General features: G+C 43.4%; 1 long non-coding RNA gene across 1 annotated transcript in view; it reads right to left on the reverse strand.

Moving 5' to 3' along the window:
• LOC142035059 (uncharacterized) overlaps nucleotides 1-15,351 on the reverse strand; it is a 222,602-nt gene that overhangs the window by 44,251 nt on the left and 163,000 nt on the right. The window contains exons 3-5 of the long non-coding RNA XR_012651795.1: nucleotides 15,002-15,139; nucleotides 14,448-14,539; nucleotides 11,656-11,761 (exon numbers count right to left, since the gene is read on the reverse strand). This is a non-coding gene — a long non-coding RNA (uncharacterized LOC142035059). The remainder of the gene's footprint in view (nucleotides 1-11,655; nucleotides 11,762-14,447; nucleotides 14,540-15,001; nucleotides 15,140-15,351) is intronic.

Genomic DNA, 15,351 nt, shown 5'->3' on the forward strand with positions numbered 1-15,351 from the left:
TCATGATTTTTCTCTAATTTGCATAAAATGACTCAAGATTTTAGTTTCTGCAGAAAAAATAAATCAGGAAATTTTGCCTTAGTTTTAGGTTTCACTGGAAAAGTTACACTCAACTTTGGTATGGCATTGTTTGCTTAAAAAACATTCTTTCTGAATTCCACCACACTTTTTTTTCCCTCTAAAGAGTTTTAGGTCATTCTTACTAGAGAGGAGTGGATTTCATCAAGCTGTAGAAGTACTTTGATGGTCTGGAGTGTATTTTACCGGGTCATGGATTTGCTGCCTATAACATTTGCTTAAGGAGCATGTCATCACATCTCAAACAAAAACAGTACTGTCATTTGAGCACTTTTATCAGGCTTTGCTGTCCTGGAATGCAATGAACCACAAAACTTGTTACGTACACTTTTAAATTATTACTTTACTGGGACAAGTGAATGAAGTTAAATTTGTATTTTGGGCTGCTTTGCTGTTTTTCTGGCTGCTAGAACTGTGCAGTTTTAGGCTGTGGTGGTTGGCGGGTAGAGCTTGCTTGCCAGTTTTCTTTTGCCATATGTACGTTTGTGTGTGTGGTTTGGTGTTTGCGTGGTAGGTTTTTTTAGTTTGCTTGTTTGACTTTTGTACTGTGAGCTATTGGATCCTTATTCAGTCTGGGTTCTGCTGTCACAGGGAGCTGCGAGACCCACAGACGGCATCATGGATGGGGTGAAGGTGGCAAATAAAAACAGAGAGCCTTAAGTTTCCTACGGTATCCGCTCTACTGAGAATCTTGAGATTGTGTCTAAAAGACATACAAGCGTCTCTAAAAACTCAGAAATAATCTATTCAGAGCACTATGCCACTCCATTCCAGAGCTGCTTATAATTGTCAATATATCTACTAGTCTCTTTACCTAAGAATATTCCGAGAAACCAGCAGAATAAATAATCAGGGTTTACTCTGAATATAACAACATCAACTTATATTTGTACAAAAGTTAGAGGCAGGGCATGTCCCCTTTTAGTGCAGATGAATTATTTAAAAGGGAGGAGGGGTGAGATAGGATCATAACCAAAGTACGTGCCTTATCAAAATTGTCAGGGCTTTTACATTCCATTTCCTTGTGATAAGACTCTTGTGCTGAGCTGGTATTCGGAAGTGAGCCCAAAGGGCTCACTGATAAGTTTACATAAGGAAGGAAATAATCAATTTAGGGCTGTTACTGAATGAGCTCTTATCGTGTTCATTTCCTCACTATTGCTTCTCAAGCTAAATATTACATGTTTAGGAGAAACTTCAAAAGATTTACCATTCTAGCCTTTGCTTTTTATTAAGGAAGACTCTTTCAACAGCACAAAGCATTTGCTTGCACCACAATAAAAGTACAATTCACACACTGACAAACTTTCATTTTAAGACACTGATATTTATGGTGAAGGAAGCAATACATTCTTGCAGGAAGACTACATTTTTCCAGCCCACTATTTAATATTTCATGCACAAAAGAGAGATTTTTAAAGGCACTACTAAGTCGTACACTAATTTCCCCTTCCGCCTCTGTGGATTTTCCTCTCCTTCTCCTGTAATGTACTTTGTTTAACTGCATTAGTCTACTTTTTCTCCAAGAAGAATGTTTTTTTAAGACCCTGATGACAATAGCATGATTTGTGGGTGCACATGATTTGTCATGCTAAAATTAAAAAATGTGGCTCTTATTTTGAGTCTGCATTAAACCATTAAAAAAAAGTACATTGTGTCTGGTAAGTGACCCACTATAGCCCCTTTGTCTACAGTAGCTGTGCAGGGCTCCTGAGAGCTTCATTGAGAGCAGAATTGGTTCCACAGGATCAAAATTCAATTGCTGGGAGAGAGTGAGGAGGGAGAGTCCCAACTTAAAAAAAATTAAGGCAGCAATTAATAGATTTAAGTTGGTTGTAGCAAGAATTGGTACTCCAATGTAAAACAACTACAGATTTAATACAGTAGAGCTTTCATATGAACCTTATATGAGGACAATATTTGTTTCTCCATACTTGATCTGGCTCATACCTTGGTCACAGTCAGTACTGAGGAGGATTTACTTAGGTCTTACCTGGGATGTTTATTTTTCCACGAACACAGATTACATTTGTATCCTACCGTGTTTGTGACTGGATTGTGTCCAACCAATAAGAAAAAATACTGAGATGCTGTAACACTACCATTGCTATAAAAGCTTCTTCATTGGCATCCAACCACTATAGCAAGCACTGCAGAGTATACCAATTGTGGCCAATTCCCTGTGCCAAGAAATTTGACAATGATACCATGAACAAGCTGCAATTGAGAAAAAGGTCAGAAAATGGTGCCTTGGATTGATGTCTGCAGTGCACTTACATTTAGAACCAAAGTATGCAAAGCTTCACAGTTCATTTGAAGGGGGGGGGGGGGGGGGAGATGACAGGACACGGGACACGACACCACACCAAAACAAAACAACCCCAACACCAAAGTGTTGAAATTTTGATAATACAAGTAGAGGACTGGGGCTTTTTTGAAGTCTCTGGTTAAGTTAGGGGTTGAATGATGTTTTGGTTTTAGGCTATACATGAAGTATAACCCACAGAAAGCCAAAGTTGTCCTCGCATGTCAGGAAAATCACTAGCAAGATATGGCAAAGGCTATTCCTGACCTTCTTGCATAGGAGTACGTCTGCTGTTTCTCACCTGACACTACTGGATATGGATCTGGTTAAGTACTTAGTTGCCACCTGATAGTAGTTGGCCTGAAAACAACAGTGAGAAAGACCATGCACTTTTCTATGTTTCTGGCCAACACAGGTATGTGGAATACATCGACTCATTGATTCTTCCTTAGGCTACTACAGTGCTTTCAATGCTAGAGCCAGTTTTCATAGTCATGGAGAACTGCAAACAATACAGAAAGCAATGAACTCATTATTAAATAGAGCAAGAAACTAGGGAGAGTGTTCCATGAGTACCTGTCCTCTGATCCCCTAAAGGACACAGATCATAAGAGACAACTTCTCAGAATATAATCCAAAACCTTCTGGCTTGTTAGGCCTCTCTGTTAGTGTAGTACTGCAGTGCTTTTGATCTGAGGTCATGCTCAGACAGGAGCTCAATATATTGCAAAAGAGAAACTCTGGCAGGGCTTCCTCCCTGAGGGACCGTGATCCTGGAATTTACTTCTTCCCCTGATCCAGCGCAGCCTGGATTCTTAGACCATCAGGGCACTTCGTAAGGTTCATCCATTCCACTGTGAGTAGCCTCCTTCCCAAAGCTACCATTACAAATACTTGCCTTGCTCAAGTTACAGCACTGTTGGATCCAGGTATTTCATTCTAGCACATCTTTAATTTACAGGGCTAGATTTATTTATGGAGCAGACCACTTCCCTCCCGGAAAGGTTATATACTTTTCATCACCTATAATGAATATATAGTTTAATGAATTCATCAAGAGCCTGATTTAAAGACCTTGAAATGAAGGGGACCCTGTTCAACAGTTTGCTGCCTCAAGAAAATACAGAACACTCAGCTTGGATTTTATATAACACAAAGGATGATGCATTTGCATTTAACAGCCAATTTTAAGCAAGAAATTTAATGCTTCTCTCCCCGGGCCCCATGATGTATGCAGTCTCCGCTAGGCTTTGATCCAAAACCCTTGACCTAACTCTTCGAGGTACAAATACTGCAGTGCAGAAATTGTTTGATATGGATGCTCTCTAAACTGTTTCCCAGAGAACATTCAAATAAAACAGGCATTGTACTTCAGTAGGCAGTGCTATACTTCTGCAGGAATGCTGACATTAATTTACAGAGAGGGCAACAAAGTTGTCCAAGGATCATCAGGTGCTAAAGAGATGGGCAGGCCTTCCTGCTGTCCAGTACATCCAGTAAAATGAGAAGATCACTGAAACAATGTGGTAATGAGTAACCAATTGTTTTGAGTGAGACTTTCCGTGGTACTGTGTCTGTACACTTTATAAATCATTGACAGGTTTGTTACGCAAGTGGTCTCTGGTACCTTGTAAACAGAGCTTCTCCATGCTCTGTTGATCTTTCCACTGCAATTTGTTGCAGGCCTAATAGCTGCTTAAATAATTTCTGACATCTAAAAGCACAGGCCAGATCTACAAGTGTAAATTTAGGCTTAGCTGCTAAATCTAGATACCTACTGCTGAGCTTGAAGTATCTGCATTAGGGTGCTTGACATTATGAGTGCAGCATGCTCAGAGCCTCCACAGCAAGTTTATTCTATTAAGTGTAAGCATCTGGCTCCTGTTTCCAATGTCTCAATTTAAGGAATCAAAATTGGAAATTCTGGTCGAATGGCTGGGACACTCAAAAGAGAGATGAAACTCTGGAGAGAGTAAAATTTGTGTTAATTCTTTGGATGAGAGTGCCAATTCTGCAGAGTGCCAAGAGTTCTGCGTGGCCCAGCACCCCCAGGTAGTCACATCTCTCCAACAGGTGACCACTGCGTGAAATACCAGCATTTACTGTCTACACAGTCTCCTGGAAAACATGGAGACTAACTGTCCTGGTTTCAGCCGGGATGGAGTTAACTGTCTTCCTAGTAGCTGGTACAGTGCTATGTTTTGAGTTCAGTATGTGAAGAATGTTGATAACACTGATGTTTTCAGTTGTTGCTCAGTAGTGTTTAGACTATAGTCAAGGATTTTCAGCTTCTCATGCCCAGCCAGGGCACCTGACCCAAACTGGCCAACGGTGTATTCCATACCATGTGATGTCCCATCTAGTTTAGGAACTGGGAAGGGGGGGGGAGGCAGTTTTTTTTTTTTTTGGCCGCTCGGGGACTGGCTGGGTGTTGGTCGGCGGGTGGTGAGCAATTGCCCTGTGCATCATTTGTACATTTCAATCCTTTTATTACTTACTGTTGTCATTTTATTAGTGTTATCATTATCATTATTAGTTTCTTCTTTTCTGTTCTATTAAACCGTTCTTATCTCAACCCAGGAGTTTTACTTCTTTTCCTGATTTTCTCCCCCATCCCACTGGATGGGGGGGAAGTGAGTGAGCGGCTGCGTGGTGCTTAGTTGCTGGCTGGGGTTAAACCACGACAGTCCTTTTGGCGCCCAACGTGGGGCACGAAGGGTTGAGATAACGACAGACCTGACCAGAGCTCGTTAAAACAGATTTGTTCTAAGCATTCATTATGTTGATTTATGTATTAGAGTTGTTGCTCTGGTTTTTAAGGCTCTGTTATGTATCTCCTCGCTTGCTGTATGTAGTTCCTCTTCTACTGCTTATCATCCGTGGGAGGTGGATTAAGGTTTTCGCTTTGATGTATGGTATAACTCTGGTTTATGGTATGCTAAAGTCATCAGCTGTGGGATTAATCCGGTATTTGCACTTAGCATTGTCACCTTTATACTGTGGGAGCCGTTTGTGGGAAACTATTAATAACTATACCATTTACCTTTCCTCCATGGAAAACCAGTCTATGGGTGGGGTACCTTTCTTCCCCTCTCCTTTCTCCTTCAGTCCAGTTACAATGGTGTTTGAGAATTTTGAGAAATTTGAATACTCCTGGAGTGTTGGGACTAGCACGGTCCTAGCCCTACTGCTAGGAACTAGCATACTTCTGAATGTGGTTCAGCTCTCGTTTAAGGTTAAACAGCTATTTAAGAAGATCACCCAGAGGTGTGCCCCAAGGCTGGATAATTATGAGTGGCAGGGTGTGTGGGGTAGTATGGGCAGGTACCTAGAAAAGTGGGCACCTCCAATGTTTTGGAAATTCACCCCTGAACAAGTGCAGGATCCAGAAGAACTAGTAAAATATTTGGAAAAGGTATGCTGTCACCCCGGCAGCTCCAGAGAGATACAAATCACTGCAACGTGCTGGGGCCTGGCCCATGCCTATCGAGCCCTGTTCGACACCATTCAGTACCCTCAAGGGGAAGAGAAAGTCTCTGGACCTAACAACAAAATTATGAGCACCGCGGCCACTCAAACCTTGGCAACAGGCGCTGCGGCCCCTCCAGCCCCGACAAGGAGCATTGCAGGCACCCAGACCGTGGCGACAGGCACCGTGACCCCTCCAGCCCCGGCGATGAGAACTCGGGCTACCCAAACCTCAACAACAGGCACTGCAGCCCCTCCAGCCCCGGCAAGGAGCACAGCAGCTACCCAAACCTCGGCGACGGGCACTGCGGTCCCTCCAGCCCCAGCGACGAGCACTGCTGCTACCCAAACCTCGTCGACAGACACAGCGGTTATCCAAAACCTGGCTAGCGATACTGCAACTGAACCAGCGGACCAACCTGCACCAGTATCAGTTGCCCCCGTACAGAAAAAGAAATATACAAAAAAATCAGTTCGCTTAGCGAAGGGTGAAGAGGAACCAGGGTCATCACGGGAACCGGAGGAGGAGGCAGAACCAGAGGTAATAACCCGGTCCCTATCCTTGAGTGAGCTGCGGGATTTGCGAAAAGACTTTGGCCGCCGTATAGGTGAGCATATTATCACCTGGCTCCTCCGATGCTGGGACAATGGGGCTAATAGCTTGGAATTAGAAGGTAGGGAAGCCAAGCAACTGGGATCGCTTGCCAGGGAAGGTGGCATTGACAAGGCAATTGGAAGAGGGACACAAGCCATCAGCCTTTGGAGGCGACTCCTGTCAAGTGTGAAGGAAAGGTACCCCTTTAAGGAAGATGTTATATGTCAATCAAGCAAGTGGACCACCATGGAAAAAGGTATTCAATATCTGAGGGAATTAGCTGTGCTAGAGACGGTTCATCATGACCCGGACAACCCACAATTACCCAAAGATCCAGACGAAGTCCAATGCACACGACCCATGTGGCGGAAGTTTGTACGGAGCGCACCATCATCCTATGCCAACGCATTGGCAATAATGGCCTGGAAGGATGAAGAGGCACCGACAGTGGAGGAAGTGGCTCGCCAACTCCGTCAATACGAAGAAAATCTCTCCTCCTCCCTACAAGCTTGCATTGCGGCTGTGGAGAAGCTGTCTGAGGATTTCCAGCAATTCAAAGAGGATATGTCCTACTCCACACGTGTAAGGACCAATGTTTCAGCTATTAGGAGGGAGCGTTCCTCTGCCCAAGAGAGAGAATATAGAGGGTACACACCGCGAGGTGCCCTGTGGTTTTACCTATGTGATCAGGGAGAGGACATGAGGAAATGGGACGGAAAACCTACCTCGGTCCTAAATGCACGGGTACGTGAACTGCGAGGAAAAGCCACCACAAAAGGGGATTCTACCAGGAAAAATGCCGCTCCAGTTTCCAAACAGAGTAGAAGGGCTGATTTTATTTCCGATCCTCTTGAAGGGACTTCTGAGCCAATTTTACGAGAAGTGAATACTGAATACTCTGACCGGAATTAGAGGGGCCCTGCCTCCAGCCAGGTGGAGGAAAGGGATAACCGGGTCTATTGGACTGTGTGGATTCGATGGCCTGGCACGTCAGACCCACAGGAGTATAAGGCTCTAGTAGACACCGGCGCACAGTGCACTCTAATGCCATCAAGTTATAGAGGGACAGAATCCATTTGTATTTCTGGTGTGACAGGGGGATCCCAAGAGTTAACTGTATTGGAAGCTGAAGTAAGCCTAACTGGAAAGGAATGGCAGAAACACCCCATTGTGACTGGTCCAGAGGCTCCGTGTATCCTTGGCATAGACTACCTCAGGAGGGGGTATTTTAAGGACCCGAAGGGGTATCGATGGGCTTTTGGTATAGCTGCCTTGGAGACGGAGGGCATTGAACAGCTGTCTACCCTGCCTGGTCTCTCTCAAGACCCTTCGATTGTGGGGTTGCTCAAGGTTGAAGAACAACAAGTGCCAATTGCTACTACGACGGTGCACCGGCGGCAATATCGCACCAACCGAGACTCTCTGATTCCCATCCACAAGTTGATTCGCCAACTGGAGAGCCAAGGAGTGATCAGCAAAACTCGCTCACCCTTTAATAGTCCCATATGGCCAGTGCGGAAGTCTAATGGGGAGTGGAGACTAACAGTCGACTATCGCGGCCTGAATGAAGTTACGCCACCGCTGAGTGCTGCCGTTCCAGATATGCTAGAACTTCAGTACGAACTAGAGTCAAAGGCAGCCAAGTGGTATGCCACAATTGACATTGCTAATGCGTTTTTCTCAATCCCTCTGGCAGCAGAGTGTCGTCCACAATTTGCCTTTACTTGGAGGGGTGTCCAGTACACTTGGAATCGATTGCCCCAGGGGTGGAAACACAGCCCCACCATTTGCCATGGACTAATCCAGACTGCACTGGAAAAGGGTGAAGCTCCGGAACACCTGCAATACATTGATGACATCATCATATGGGGCAACACGGCAGAAGAAGTTTTTGAGAAAGGGAAGAAAATAATCCAAATCCTTCTGGAAGCCGGTTTTGCCATAAAAGAAAGTAAGGTCAAGGGACCTGCACAGGAGATCCAGTTTTTGGGAATAAAATGGCAAGATGGACGTCGTCAGATCCCAATGGATGTGATTAATAAAATAGCAGCTATGTCTCCCCCGACTAATAAAAAGGACACACAGGCCTTCCTAGGTGTCGTGGGGTTTTGGAGAATGCATATTCCAAATTACAGTTTGATTGTAAGCCCTCTCTATCAAGTGACCCGGAAGAAGAATGATTTTAAATGGGGCCCTGAACAACAACAAGCCTTTGAACAAATTAAACGGGAGATTGTTCATGCCGTAGCCCTTGGACCAGTCCGGACAGGACAAGATGTTAAAAATGTGCTCTATACTGCAGCTGGGGAGAATGGCCCTACCTGGAGCCTCTGGCAGAAAGCACCTGGGGAGACCCGAGGCCGACCCCTGGGGTTCTGGAGTCGAGGATATCGAGGATCCGAGGCTCGCTATACCCCAACTGAAAAAGAGATATTGGCAGCGTATGAAGGAGTTCGAGCCGCCTCAGAAGTGGTTGGTACTGAGACACAGCTCCTCTTAGCACCCCGACTGCCAGTGCTGGGCTGGATGTTCAAAGGGAGGGTCTCCTCTACACATCACGCGACTGACGCCACGTGGAGTAAGTGGATCGCATTGATCACACAACGGGCTCGCATAGGAAACCCCAGTCGCCCAGGAATTTTAGAAGTGATCACGGACTGGCCAGAAGGCAAAGATTTTGGAATGTCGCCAGAGGAGGAGGTGGCACGGGCTGAAGAGGCCCCGCTGTATAATAAACTGCCAGAAAATGAGAGGCAATATGCCCTGTTCACTGATGGGTCCTGCCGCATCGTGGGAAAGCATCGTAGGTGGAAGGCTGCTGTATGGAGTCCCACGCGACAAGTTGCAGAAACCGCTGAAGGAGAGGGTGAATCGAGTCAGTTTGCAGAGGTGAAAGCCATCCAGCTAGCATTAGATATTGCTGAAAGAGAAAAGTGGCCAGTGCTCTATCTCTATACTGACTCATGGATGGTGGCAAATGCCCTGTGGGGGTGGTTACAGCAATGGAAGCGGAGCAACTGGCAGCGCAGAGGTAAACCCATTTGGGCTGCGGCACTGTGGCAAGATATTGCGTCCCGGTTAGAGAATCTGGTTGTAAAAGTACGTCATGTAGATGCTCACGTACCCAAGGGTCGGGCCACTGAAGAACATCGGAACAACGAACAGGTGGATCAGGCTGCCAAGATTGAAGTGGCTCAGGTGGACCTGGACTGGCAACAGAAGGGTGAGCTATTTATGGCTCGGTGGGCCCATGATACTTCAGGCCATCAGGGAAGAGATGCAACATATAGATGGGCTCGAGACCGAGGGGTGGACCTGACCATGGACACTATCGCACAGGTTATCCATGAATGTGAAACATGTGCTGCAATTAAGCAAGCCAAGCGGTTAAAGCCCCTGTGGTATGGAGGGCGATGGCTGAAATATAAATTTGGGGAAGCCTGGCAGATTGACTATATCACACTCCCACAAACTCGCCAAGGCAAGCGCTATGTGCTGACAATGGTGGAAGCAACCACCGGATGGCTGGAAACATACTCTGTACCCCATGCCACTGCCCGGAACACTATCCTGGGCCTTGAGAAGCAGGTCTTGTGGCGACACGGCACCCCAGAAAGAATTGAGTCAGACAATGGGACTCATTTCCGAAACAACCTCATAAACACCTGGGCCAAAGAGCATGGCATTGAGTGGGTGTATCATATCCCCTATCATGCACCAGCCTCTGGGAAAATTGAGCGATACAATGGACTGTTAAAGACTACATTGAGAGCAATGGGGGGTGGAACCTTCAAACATTGGGATACACATTTAGCAAAAGCCACCTGGTTAGTCAACACCAGAGGATCTGCCAATCGGAGTGGCCCTGCCCAATCAGAATTTTTACATACTGTAGAAGGGGATAAAGTCCCTGTAGTGCACATGAAAAACATGTTAGGGAAAACAGTCTGGGTTACTCCTGCCTCAGGCAAAGGTAAACCCATTCGTGGGATTGCTTTTGCTCAAGGGCCTGGGTGCACTTGGTGGGTGATGCGAAAAGATGGGGAAGTCCGATGTGTGCCTCAAGGGGATTTGATTTTAGGTGAAAATAGCCAGAATTAAACTGTATGATATTAGTTGCTGTATAACCCTGCTACTGTATGTTATCATTACTATAATTGTTATATGCTATATCCATAGTACTATAGTAAGAATCACTTGGATCAAGCAAGAAAGAACTGTGATAAAACTGAGCAAAGCGCCGTAGAGGTGGAACCAGAACTGACTCCAGCATACAACAATCCAACGGTGCACACCATCCTCCTGCTGCATCAAATGTCATCTGCTCCTCACACCGCACAGAAGCCCAATTCTGCTCTACCGACTGAGAGGACTTTGCACCATCCCTCCTGCCCAGACAGACTGGTATGACAGATGGAGCCCAGAGTCGGAAACTAAATGAACTCAAACATTTTATGAACGTAACCCATGAACTAAAGAACTGATATCTCTGTGTGTATATACTTTTATATATATATATATATATCATTGTTCATATGTCTCAAAGGGATGGAAAGGTGGTGATGATTGATCAGAATGTAACTAAAGGTATGGGAACTGAGCGTGACGTCAATGGTATAGAATAAGGGGTGGATACTGTCCTGGTTTCAGCCGGGATGGAGTTAACTGTCTTCCTAGTAGCTGGTACAGTGCTATGTTTTGAGTTCAGTATGTGAAGAATGTTGATAACACTGATGTTTTCAGTTGTTGCTCAGTAGTGTTTAGACTATAGTCAAGGATTTTCAGCTTCTCATGCCCAGCCAGGGCACCTGACCCAAACTGGCCAACGGTGTATTCCATACCATGTGATGTCCCATCTAGTTTAGGAACTGGGAAGGGGGGGGGAGGCAGTTTTTTTTTTTTTTGGCCGCTCGGGGACTGGCTGGGTGTTGGTCGGCGGGTGGTGAGCAATTGCCCTGTGCATCATTTGTACATTTCAATCCTTTTATTACTTACTGTTGTCATTTTATTAGTGTTATCATTATCATTATTAGTTTCTTCTTTTCTGTTCTATTAAACCGTTCTTATCTCAACCCAGGAGTTTTACTTCTTTTCCTGATTTTCTCCCCCATCCCACTGGATGGGGGGGAAGTGAGTGAGCGGCTGCGTGGTGCTTAGTTGCTGGCTGGGGTTAAACCACGACACTAACTCTTACAGACTCCAAACTTACAATTACTGTCTTCTCTGAGCTGTCAAAGGCCAGACTTTTACAGGAACTGTACGGCTCTTGCTAAGAGCTGTCCTCTTGGAAAAGGAAACATGAAGATGGTGACCAACTAGAAAACAAAGGAAAAAGACAGCCCATTACATGCAAGCAGAAAATATTTTTTTGAGTGCAATGAAGCAAAGATTCTTTACTAAACTAATCTCCTGTGTAGCACATCGAGGAGTTTCATCTTGTAGGGAAGGGAAGCACTTAGTCTTGGTTTGATTACCTCCACAAGCTTTGAAGTAGAAGTACAGCAAAGTTTGATCTAAAAGTCACAAGTAATGCTATGCACGTGGCATAATTCATCATTTGTCTACACGCGTTTCATTTCCATCTTACATGGAAATGCTAGACAGGCTGTTTAACCTCTTGGATTCAGTTTGTCTGCATAAAAGGGATAGTAATACTCACTTTCCTCAGGATGTCATTTTTGCTTTATTATTGTTGGTGCTACAGTTGATCATTATTACTAAACCAGATAATTGTCACATCAGTAACATGAGTTTATGTCACCTGCTTAGGATTGCTAGGTTGTCATTACACTCATAGTTAATTATAAAGTGGGTTGGCTAGTTTTTCTATGATAATGAGAAAATCTAAATATACACGTACTCCGGGCTGATAACACCAAATACTGTGTACACTGGCAGACCCTAGTAACAGAAAGTTTAGTCAGATGGCAATAGATTTCAGCAAAATACTCTGGATTTACACCAAGAGGAATGGGATTGGACTAACTTTTATTAAATTTGCCTGTGTTTGTAATCACAGGCTTACTAGCCTACTACCAAAATTTGACCTAAAAGACGTCAGTACTAGTGCCAAAAATTGCATTCTGGCCAAAATAAATATTTTACTTTCAGTAAATAAATTTTCACTTTCCTGCCTAAGACTGATGTTGTTGAATTACAGCTGAAAAGCTCAGAAGCCCTCTGCTTCCAATATAAGCTACTAATGAACGTAAGGGACATTCTGCATCACAGTCCAGGAGCCAGCAGGATCTTCCAGTGAGAGTCTAGGAACTCCACAGAAGCACAATCTAATGGAAAAAATATGACCGAATGTAATCCCCAGTAGAAACGTTCCTTATATCTGTCTTTTTCAAGAAACATTTTTGCTGGTGTAACATTAGCTAATTCTTGGAGTTCTCAAGTCTGCCTACAAAACTATGAACAAAAGGGTTTTAGAAAAATACGACACACAGCATAGCTCAAGGCTCTGCATAAAGCCGATGATAGCCTTTTTTAAAATTATTATTCATTTATTGGAAAAAACAGGGCACTTCATTTCCATCAGGGGTTTGCTCTGGTGCCCTTTAGTGTAATTTAATAAATAAAAACACAGGAAGAAAAAAGGCAGCAAAACGCAGATACAGATGGTAAGCTGGGAAGTTTTTAACTTCGCCACAGAACTGATATCCCCACAGTAAATCCCTACTGAAATCTCAGTCTGAATGCCAACCAGCCCCGTCACACCTATTTTCTTGCATTTGCATTTCTCAGCACGCAGGAAGCTGTGCAGTCTGAAAAACTTCTCGGTGTTAACAGCGCAGTTCAGGAGGTCACTCCAGCCACACTCTTGAGGTCTGCACTCAGGCTCCTTCCATCCAAGAGCATCATTACAGCTGCAGAAGGCAGTTATGTGCATCACTCATGGTGTGGCAGGAAATTGGTCACAGCGTGGTGCACATTTCTGCTTGTTGTTATCGTTATTTTCATTCACAGAAACAATTTAATAACCAACAAAGGAAGAAACTGCCATAAGCATTAGGCTGTTTTGTCTAGGATCCTGGCTCTGAGCCTTGAATTTTTGTCACTAGGTGATATGATAACGTTAGCAAATAATAATGATAATACTAATATGATAAATAATATCAGAAGATAAAAGGAACACAATGTCTACTGTAACCAATCCTTGACTGTTATTTTGTCTTTTTCTCACTTGTATTATGGCACACCACCGATTATCTGCTTTCCTGTATGAGTCACATCACAAATTATATCATTTATCCTTTCAGGGGGTTCAAATGAAATCATAAACCATGGAGAGCAAAGCTTGCCTTGCACCCTAATGCAATCTAAAGCGCCTGGTGGTATAATTGTCTGCCTGTTGACTGCTCTGCTTACAGGGCATTAAAGAAAAACAATGTCTGACTGCATTTTTTTTTTTGCTTCATTTATATTCACCTCATTCTTTCATACTTCTACACCTGATGCTTTCTCTCACTTTCTCTTGCTTATCTTTCCACTGCCTCCTCCTCCTTCCCTTTCCCAGCTTCCTTCCTTCCTCCTCCAGTAATAAATGAATCCTTTCTTTTTCCTAAGCCTGAGACCGAAATCGTGTCCACAAAACACTTTAAAAATCTTTTAGGTAGGTGGGGTATTCTACAGGTTTTAACCAACAGCCATATGTCATGAAGTGCATGCAGGAATGCACTGGGCACAGTGTCCAAGTGAGCATGAAAGCCATCCAGCCGATGTAATCAGACATACAACCAAAGCAAACCGAAACCACAGAAAATGTACAAGAATGTATTGAAACATCAACTGTGCATCACCATCTTCCCCCTGTCCCTCTCATCTGGCCCACAGATTTGGGTCACAGAAATGTTTGGTAGATGTCATACAACCTTCATCTGAACCTGCTAACTCAGCATTTTTTTATTGCCTTTACTTCTTGAATGTAATTAATAAATTTTATATTTTTAAGTTCAATGATTTGTAAACATTTATAATTTGAATTCTTCAGATTACCTCTTTTTTGTAAAAGTTGTGTGTTGCTAAGGCAGAAGATAGATCTGTCTTCAGTAGATCATCCTGGTGAACTGCATCCTGATGAATTTGCTCTAAGGAAGCCAGGTTATAAAAAGTTTTTTCAGAACTACACATACAGTGTCCATGCATTACACTTCTAGGTCACACCACATGGGGTTTATTATTTCTATTTGCACAATATTTTTGCATGCAAAGTGCTACTGCACACCTTATACATACAATTCTTTAAACATTTTTCTCTGAATAACTGCATTTTGCAATTGTTGCAAAATTATCAAATATCATTCCATCACACACTGAAGTTGGTGAAAACCTGTTTTCGAAAAAGCAGGCTGAATTTACATTGTTCAGTTCTGACATATATTCTATAATATGTCAAAAATAATCCAGTAACAATTGCATTCAACAAGACTCTACTATGATTAGCTGATACCAAAAAAATTGGACATTTTAAGATTTTAAAAATGAAGTCAATGTTAATTAGTTATTGTGCTGTCTGCTTCATGAAATTCAGTTTTAAATATAATGCTTACCAAGGCTGTATTTTAGAAACATTTTCCCACAATTTCCGAATGATGAAAGAAGTGGCCACATAAAAAAGTATTCTTCTCTAGCACTTCATGTACTGCATGTTATGGCATGACCTCTACTTTCACTATTCACTCTTTATTCTGTAAATAATAGATAATTATACATTATATAAAACTATAATCATTGTTAATTTGTCATTTTCAAAGAGCTACCGGGAAAACACAGCTACCTGTGAAATGTGTTTGTTATTACACAACTTCATTTTAAAAAGACTATCTCTACAATCACCAATAGATGGAAACTTTCAATTTTCCATTTAAAAATATGCAAAACCACAGAGTTTATTTCCAAG

Source organism: Buteo buteo, chromosome 1, assembly GCF_964188355.1.
Source record: "Buteo buteo chromosome 1, bButBut1.hap1.1, whole genome shotgun sequence".
Lineage (NCBI taxonomy): Eukaryota > Metazoa > Chordata > Aves > Accipitriformes > Accipitridae > Buteo > Buteo buteo.